Source organism: Taudactylus pleione, unplaced genomic scaffold (genome assembly GCF_031769625.1).
Source record: "Taudactylus pleione unplaced genomic scaffold, aTauple2 ptg000550l, whole genome shotgun sequence".
Lineage (NCBI taxonomy): Eukaryota > Metazoa > Chordata > Amphibia > Anura > Myobatrachidae > Taudactylus > Taudactylus pleione.
Genome location: NW_028284952.1, coordinates 2,792,501 through 2,800,000, shown reverse-complemented (window position 1 = coordinate 2,800,000; position 7,500 = coordinate 2,792,501). Strand labels below are relative to the sequence as shown.

The 7,500-nt window shown below is 37.2% G+C and overlaps 27 pseudogenes; all 27 read right to left on the bottom strand.

The window, feature by feature from the left end:
- Positions 1-3: 3 nt before the first annotated feature.
- LOC148493832 (5S ribosomal RNA) lies at positions 4-122 on the bottom strand (annotated as a pseudogene).
- Positions 123-237: 115 nt separating this feature from the next.
- LOC148493831 (5S ribosomal RNA) lies at positions 238-358 on the bottom strand (annotated as a pseudogene).
- A 116-nt stretch (positions 359-474) lies between these two features.
- LOC148493830 (5S ribosomal RNA) lies at positions 475-593 on the bottom strand (annotated as a pseudogene).
- Positions 594-709: 116 nt separating this feature from the next.
- Positions 710-828, bottom strand: LOC148493829 (5S ribosomal RNA; annotated as a pseudogene).
- Positions 829-944: 116 nt separating this feature from the next.
- LOC148493828 (5S ribosomal RNA) lies at positions 945-1,063 on the bottom strand (annotated as a pseudogene).
- A 116-nt stretch (positions 1,064-1,179) lies between these two features.
- Positions 1,180-1,298, bottom strand: LOC148493827 (5S ribosomal RNA; annotated as a pseudogene).
- A 115-nt stretch (positions 1,299-1,413) lies between these two features.
- LOC148493826 (5S ribosomal RNA) lies at positions 1,414-1,532 on the bottom strand (annotated as a pseudogene).
- A 116-nt stretch (positions 1,533-1,648) lies between these two features.
- LOC148493825 (5S ribosomal RNA) lies at positions 1,649-1,767 on the bottom strand (annotated as a pseudogene).
- Positions 1,768-1,882: 115 nt separating this feature from the next.
- On the bottom strand, positions 1,883-2,001 carry LOC148493824 (5S ribosomal RNA; annotated as a pseudogene).
- A 116-nt stretch (positions 2,002-2,117) lies between these two features.
- Positions 2,118-2,236, bottom strand: LOC148493823 (5S ribosomal RNA; annotated as a pseudogene).
- Positions 2,237-2,351: 115 nt separating this feature from the next.
- LOC148493822 (5S ribosomal RNA) lies at positions 2,352-2,470 on the bottom strand (annotated as a pseudogene).
- Positions 2,471-2,585: 115 nt separating this feature from the next.
- On the bottom strand, positions 2,586-2,704 carry LOC148493821 (5S ribosomal RNA; annotated as a pseudogene).
- Positions 2,705-3,055: 351 nt separating this feature from the next.
- Positions 3,056-3,174, bottom strand: LOC148493820 (5S ribosomal RNA; annotated as a pseudogene).
- Positions 3,175-3,290: 116 nt separating this feature from the next.
- Positions 3,291-3,409, bottom strand: LOC148493819 (5S ribosomal RNA; annotated as a pseudogene).
- A 351-nt stretch (positions 3,410-3,760) lies between these two features.
- LOC148493818 (5S ribosomal RNA) lies at positions 3,761-3,879 on the bottom strand (annotated as a pseudogene).
- A 115-nt stretch (positions 3,880-3,994) lies between these two features.
- LOC148493817 (5S ribosomal RNA) lies at positions 3,995-4,113 on the bottom strand (annotated as a pseudogene).
- Positions 4,114-4,464: 351 nt separating this feature from the next.
- Positions 4,465-4,583, bottom strand: LOC148493816 (5S ribosomal RNA; annotated as a pseudogene).
- Positions 4,584-4,699: 116 nt separating this feature from the next.
- On the bottom strand, positions 4,700-4,818 carry LOC148493815 (5S ribosomal RNA; annotated as a pseudogene).
- A 585-nt stretch (positions 4,819-5,403) lies between these two features.
- LOC148493814 (5S ribosomal RNA) lies at positions 5,404-5,522 on the bottom strand (annotated as a pseudogene).
- Positions 5,523-5,638: 116 nt separating this feature from the next.
- On the bottom strand, positions 5,639-5,757 carry LOC148493813 (5S ribosomal RNA; annotated as a pseudogene).
- A 116-nt stretch (positions 5,758-5,873) lies between these two features.
- Positions 5,874-5,992, bottom strand: LOC148493812 (5S ribosomal RNA; annotated as a pseudogene).
- Positions 5,993-6,108: 116 nt separating this feature from the next.
- LOC148493811 (5S ribosomal RNA) lies at positions 6,109-6,227 on the bottom strand (annotated as a pseudogene).
- Positions 6,228-6,343: 116 nt separating this feature from the next.
- LOC148493810 (5S ribosomal RNA) lies at positions 6,344-6,462 on the bottom strand (annotated as a pseudogene).
- A 116-nt stretch (positions 6,463-6,578) lies between these two features.
- LOC148493809 (5S ribosomal RNA) lies at positions 6,579-6,697 on the bottom strand (annotated as a pseudogene).
- A 116-nt stretch (positions 6,698-6,813) lies between these two features.
- Positions 6,814-6,932, bottom strand: LOC148493808 (5S ribosomal RNA; annotated as a pseudogene).
- A 116-nt stretch (positions 6,933-7,048) lies between these two features.
- On the bottom strand, positions 7,049-7,167 carry LOC148493807 (5S ribosomal RNA; annotated as a pseudogene).
- A 116-nt stretch (positions 7,168-7,283) lies between these two features.
- On the bottom strand, positions 7,284-7,402 carry LOC148493806 (5S ribosomal RNA; annotated as a pseudogene).
- Between the last annotated feature and the right edge of the window lie 98 nt (positions 7,403-7,500).

The window sequence follows — 7,500 nt, the reverse complement described above, 5'->3', positions numbered from 1 at the left end:
AATTACCTACAGCACCTGGTATTCCCAGGTGGTCTCCCATCCAAACACTAACCACGCACAACACTGCTTAGCTTCCAAGTTCAGACAAGATTGGGCATGTCCAATGTGGTTTGGCTGTAGGTGCTCAAAAACATTAACTTTAGACCTCTTTTACTTCTTAACCCAAGTAAATTCAATGATTATTTGAAAAATGAAATGTAAAATGTAATAGAAAAGAATGTTATGGCAGTATAAAATTATCTACAGCTCCTGGTATTCCCAGGTGGTCTCCCATCCAAGTACTAACCAAGCCCAAAACACTGCATAGTTTCCAAGATCAGATGAGATTGGGCAAGTCCAGCGTGGTTTGGCTGTAGGTGCTCAAAAACATTAACTTTAGACCTGTTTTACTTCTTAACTCAAGTAAATTCATTGATAAGTTGAAAAAATTAAATGTAAAATGTAATAGAAAAGAATGTTTTGGCTGTCTAAAATTACCTACAGCACCTGGTATTCCCAGGTGGTTTCCCATCCAAGTACAAACCAGGCCCAACACTGCATAGTTTGCAAGATCAGACGAGATTGGGCATGTCCAGTGTGGTTTGGCTGTAGGCACTCAAAAACATTAATTTTAGACCTCTTTTACTTCTTAACTCAAGTAAATTCATTGATAAGTTGAAAAAATTAAATGTAAAATGTAATAGAAAAGAATGTTATGGCAGTATAAAATTACCTACAGCATCTGGTATTCCCTGGTGGTCTCCCATCGAAGTACTAACCAGGCCCAACACTGCATAGCTTCCAAGATCAGATGAGATTGTTATTGTCCAGTGTGCTTTGGCTGTAGGTGCTCAAAAACATTAACTTTAGACCTCTTTTACTTCTTAACTCAAGTAAATTCATTGATAAGTTGAAAAAATGTAATGTAAAATGTAATAGAAAAGAATGTTATGGCTATATAAAATTACCTACAGCACCTGGTATTCCCAGGTGGTCTCCCATCCAAGTACTAACCATGCCCAACACTGCATAGCTTCCAAGACCAAACGAGATTGGGCATGTCCAGTGTGGTTTGGCTGTAGGTGCTCAAAAGCATTAACTTTAGACCTCTATTACTTTTTAACTCAAGTAAATTCATTGATAAGTTGAAAAAATTAAATGTAAAATGTAATAGAATAGACTGTTATGGCAGTATAAAATTACCTACAGCACCTGGGATTCCTAGGTGGTCTCCCATCCAAGTACTAACCAGGCCCAACACTGCATAGCTTCCAAGTTCAGACGAGATTGGGCATGTCCAGTGTGGTTTGGCTGTAGGTACTCAAAAACATTAACTTTAGACCTCTTTTACTTCTTAACTCAAGTAAATTCAATGAGTAGTTGAAAAATGAAATGTAAAATTTAATAGAAAAGAATGTTATGGCAGTATAAAATTACCTACAGCACCTGGCATTCCCAGGTGGTCTCCCATCCAAGTACTAACCAGGCCCAACACTGCATAGCTTTCAAGATAAGACGAGATTGGGCATGTCCAGTGTGGTTTGACTGTAGGTGCTCAAAAACATTAACTTTAGACCTCTTTTACTTCTTAACTCAAGTTAATTCATTGATAAGTTGAAAAAATGTAATGTAAAATGTAATAGAAAAGAATGTTATGACTATATAAAATTACCTACAGCACCTGGTAATCCCAGGTGGTCTCCCATCCAAGTACTAACCAGGCCCAACACTGCATAGCTTCCAAGATCAAACGAGATTGGGCATGTCCAGTGTGGTTTGGCTGTAGGTGCTCAAAAGCATTAACTTCAGACCTCTATTACTTCTTAACTCAAGTAAATTCATTGATAAGTTGAAAAATTAAATGTAAAATGTAATAGAAAAGACAGTTATGGCAGTATAAAAGTACCTACAGCACCTGGGATTCCTAGGTGGTCTCCCATCCATGTACTAACCAGGCCCAACACTGCATAGCTTCCAAGATCAGACGAGATTGGGCATGTCCAGTGTGGTTTGGCTGTTGGTGCTCAAAAACATTAACTTTAGACCTCTATTACTTCTTAACACAAGTAAATTCATTGATAAGTTGAAAAAATTAAATGTAAAATGTAATAGAAAAGAATGTTATGGCTGCATAAAAATACCTATAGCACCTGGTATTCCCAGGTGGTCTCCCATCCAAGTACTAACCAGGCCCAACACTGCATAGCTTCCAAGATCAGACAAGATTGGGCATGTCCAGTGTGGTTTGCCTGTAAGTGCTCAAAAACATTAACTTTAGACCTCTTTTACTTCTTAACTCAAGTAAATTCAATGATAAGTTGAAAAATGAAATGTAAAATGTAATAGAAAAGAATGTTATGGCAGTATAAAATTACCTACAGCTCCTGGTATTCCCAGGTGGTCTCCCATCGAAGTACTAACCAGGCCCAACACTGCATAGCTTCCCAGATCAGACGAGATTGGGCATGTCCAGTGTGGTTTGGCTGTAGGTGCCCAAAGCCTTAACTTTAGACCTCTATTACTTCTTAACTCAAGTAAATTCATTGATAAGCTGAAAAAATTAAATGTAAAATGTAATAGAAAAGAATGTTATAGCAGTATAAAATTACCTACAGCACCTGGTATTCCCAGGGGGTCTCCCATCAAAGTACTAACCAGGCCCAACACTACATAGCTTCCAAGACCAAACAAGATTGGGAATGTCCAGTGTGGTTTGGCTGTAGGTGCTCAAAAACATTAACTTTAGACCTCTTTTACTTCTTAACTCAAGTAAATTCATTGATAAGTTGAAAATATTAAATGTAAAATGTAATAGAAAAGAATGTTTTGGCTGTATAAAATTTCCAACAGGTACTGGTATTCCCAGGTGGTCTCCCATCCAAGTACAAACCAGGCCCAACACAGCAAAGCTTACAAGATCAGACAAGATTGGGCATGTCCAGTGTGGTTTGGCTGTAGGTGCTCAAAAGCATTAAATTTAGACCTCTATTACTTCTTAACTCAAGTACATTCATTGATAAGTTTAAAAAATTAAATGTAAAATGTAATATAAAAGAATGTTATGGCAGTATAAAATTACCTACAGCACCTGGTACTCCCAGGGGGTCTCCCATCCAAGTACTAACCAGGCCCAACACTGCATAGCTTCCAAGATCAGACGAGATTGGGCATGTCCAGTGTGGTTTGACTGTAGGTGCTCAAAAACATTAACTTTAGACCTCTTTTACTTCTTAACTCAAGTAAATTCATTGATAAGTTGAAAAAATGTAATGTAAAATGTAATAGAAAAGAATGTTATGGCTATATAAAATTACCTACAGCACCTGGTATTCCCAGGTGGTCTCCTGTCCAAGTACTAACCAGGCCCAACACTGCATAGCTTCCAAGATCAGACGAGATTGGGCATGTCCAGTGTGCTTTGGCTGTAGGTGCTCAAAAACATTAACTTTAGACCTCTTTTACTTCTTAACTCAAGTAAATTCATTGATAAGTTGAAAAAATTAAATGTAAATTGTAATAGAAAAGAATGTTTTGGCTGTATAAAATTACCTACAGCACCTGGTATTCCCAGGTGGTCTCCCACCCAAGTAGTATCCAGGCCAAACACCGCATTGCTTCCAAGATCAGAAGATTTTGGGCATGTCCAGTGTGGTTTGGCTGTAGTTGCTTAAAAACATTAACTTTAGACCTCTATTGCTTCTTAACTCAAGTAAATTCATTGATAAGTTGAAAAAATTAAATGTAAAATGTAATAGAAAAGAATGTTATGGCTGCATAAAATTACCTATAGCACCTGGTATTCCCAGGTTGTCTCCCATCCAATTACTAACCAGGCTCAACACTGCATAGCTTCCAAGATCAGACGAGATTGGGCATGTCCAGTGTGGTTTGGCTGTAGATGCCCAAAGCCTTAACTTTAGACCTCTATTACTTCTTAACTCAAGTAAATTCATTGATAAGCTGAAAAAATTAAATGTAAAATGTAATAGAAAAGAATGTTATAGCAGTATAAAATTACCTACAGCACCTGGTATTCCCAGGTGGTCTCCCATCAAAGTACTAACCAGGCCCAACACTACATAGCTTCCAAGATCAAACAAGATTGGGAACGTCCAGTGTGGTTTGGCTGTAGGTGCTCAAAAACATTAACTTTAGACCTCTTTTACTTCTTAACTCAAGTAAATTCATTGATAAGTTGAAAATATTAAATGTAAAATGTAATAGAAAAGAATGTTTTGGCTGTATAAAATTTCCAACAGGTACTGGTATTCCCAGGTGGTCTCCCATCCAAGTACAAACCAGGCCCAACACAGCAAAGCTTACAAGATCAGACGAGATTGGGCATGTCCAGTGTGGTTTGGCTGTAGGTGCTCAAAAGCATTAAATTTAGACCTCTATTACTTCTTAACTCAAGTACATTCATTGATAAGTTTAAAAAATTAAATGTAAAATGTAATAGAAAAGAATGTTATGGCAGTATAAAATTACCTAGAGCACCTGGTATTCCCAGGGGGTCTCCCATCCAAGTACTAACCAGGCCCAACACTGCATAGCTTCCAAGATCAGACGAGATTGGGCATGTCCAGTGTGGTTTGACTGTAGGTGCTCAAAAACATTAACTTTAGATCTCTTTTACTTCTTAACTCAAGTAAATTCATTGATAAGTTGAAAAAATGTAATGTAAAATGTAATAGAAAAGAATGTTATGGCTATATAAAATTACCTACAGCACCTGGTATTCCCAGGAGGTCTCCTGTCCAAGTACTAACCAGGCCCAACACTGCATAGCTTCCAAGATCAGACAAGATTGGGCATGTCCAGTGTGCTTTGGCTGTAGGTGCTCAAAAACATTAACTTTAGACCTCTTTTACTTCTTAACTCAAGTAAATTCATTGATAAGTTGAAAAAATTAAATGTATATTGTAATAGAAAAGAATATTTTGGCTGTATAAAATTACCTACAGCACCTGGTATTCCCAGGTGGTCTCCCACCCAAGTAGTATCCAGGCCAAACACCGCATTGCTTCCAAGATCAGAAGATTTTGGGCATGTCCAGTGTGGTTTGGCTGTAGTTGCTTAAAAACATTAACTTTAGACCTCTATTACTTCTTAACTCAAGTAAATTCATTGATAAGTTGAAAAAATTAAATGTAAAATGTAATAGAAAAGAATGTTATGGCTGTATAAAATTACCTATAGCACCTGGTATTCCCAGGTTGTTTCCCATCCATGTACTAACCAGGCTCAACACTGCATAGCTTCCAAGATCAGACAAGATTGAGCATGTCCAGTGTGGTTTGGCTGTAGGTGCTCAAAAACATTAACTTTAGACCTCTTTTACTTCTTAACTCAAGTAAATTCAATGATAAGTTGAAAAATGAAATGTAAAATGTAATAGAAAAGTATGTTATGGCAGTATAAAGTTACCTACAGCACCTGGTATTCCCAGGTGGTCTCCCATCCAAGTACTAACCAGGCCCAACACTGCATAGCTTCCAAGATCAGATGATATTGAGCATGTCCAGTGTGGTTTGGCTGTTGGTGCCCAAAACCATTAACTTTATACCTCTATTACTTCTTAACTCAAGTAAATTCATTGATAAGTTGAAAAAATTAAATGTAAAATGTAATAGAAAAGAATGTTATGGCAGTATAAAATTACCTACAGCACCTGGTATTCCCAGGTGGTCTCCCATCCAAGTACTAACCAGGACCAACACTGCATAGCTTCCAGGATCAGATGAGATTGGGCATGTCCAGTGTGGTTTGGCTGTAGATGCTCAAAAGCATTAACTTTAGATTTCTATTACTTCTTAACTCAAGTAAATTCATTGATAAGTTGAAAAAATTAAATGTAAAATGTAATAGAAAAGAATGTTATATCAGTATAAAATGATGTACAGCACCTGGTATTCCCACGTGTTCTCCAATCCAAGTACTTACCAGGCCCAACACGGCATAGCGTCCAAGATCAGATGAGATTGGGCATGTCCAGTGTGGTTTGGCTGTAGACGATCAAAAACATTAATTTTAGACCTCTTTTACTTCTTAACTCAAGTAAATTCATTGATAAGTTGAAAAAATGTAATGTAAAATGTAATAGAAAAGAATGTTATGGCTATATAAAATTACCTACAGCACATGGTATTCCCAGGTGGTCTCCCATCCAAGTACTAAACATGCCCAACACTGCATAGCTTCCAAGACCAAACGAGATTGGGCATGTCCAGTGTGGTTTGGCTGTAGGTGCTCAAAAGCATTAACTTTAGACCTCTATTACTTCTTAACTCAAGTAAATTCATTGATAAGTTGAAAAAATTAAATGTAAAATGTAATAGAAAAGAATGTTATAGCAGTATAAAATTACCTACAGCACCTGGTATTCCCAGGTGGTCTCCCATCCAAGTACTAACCAGGCCCAACACTGCATAGCTTCCAAGATCAGATGAGATTGGGCATGTCCTCTGTGGTTTGACTGTAGGTGCTCAAAAACATTAACTTTAGACCTCTTTTACTTCTTAACTCAAGTAAATTCATTGATAAGTTGAAAAAATTAAAAGTAAAATGTAATAGAAAAGAATGTTATGGCTGCATAAAATTACCTACAGCACCTGGCATTCCCAGGTAGTCTCCCATCCAAGTACTAACCAAGCCCAACACTACAAAACTTCCAAGATCAAACAAGATTGGGAATGTCCAGTGTGGTTTGGCTGTAGGTGCTCAAAAACCTTAACTTTAGACCTCTTTTACTTCTTAACTCAAGTAAATTCATTGATAAGTTGAAAAAATGTAATGTAAAATGTAATAGAAAAGAATGTTATGGCTATATAAAATTACCTACAGCACCTGGTATTCCCAGGTGGTCTCCTGTCCAAGTACTAACCAGGCCCAACACTGCATAGCTTCCAAGTTCAGACGAGATTGGGCATGTCGAGTGTGCTTTGGCTATAGGTGCTCAAAAACATTAACTTTAGACCTCTTTTACTTCTTAACTCAAGTAATTTCATTGATAAGTTGAAAAAATTTAATGTAAATTGTAATAGAAAAGAATGTTTTGGCTGTATAAAATTACCTACAGCACCTGGTATTCCCAGGTGGTCTCCCACCCAAGTAGTAACCAGGCCAAACACCGCATTGCTTCCAAGATCAGACGAGATTGGGCATGTCCAGTGTGGTTTGGTTGTAGGTGCTCAAAAACATTAACTTTAGACCTCTATTACTTCTTAACTCAAGTAAATTCATTGATAAGTTGAAAAAATTAAATGTAAAATGTAATAGAAAAGAAAGTTATGGCTGCATTAAATTACCTATAGCACCTGGCATTCCCAGGTGGTCTCCCATCCAAGTACTAACCAAGCTCAACACTGCATAGCTTCCAAGATCAGACAAGATTGGGCATGTCCAGTGTGGTTTGGCTGTAGGTGCTCAAAAACATTAACTTTAGACCTCTTTTACTTCTTAACTCAAGTAAATTCAATGATAAGTTGAAAAATGAAATGTAAAATGTAATAGAAAAGAATG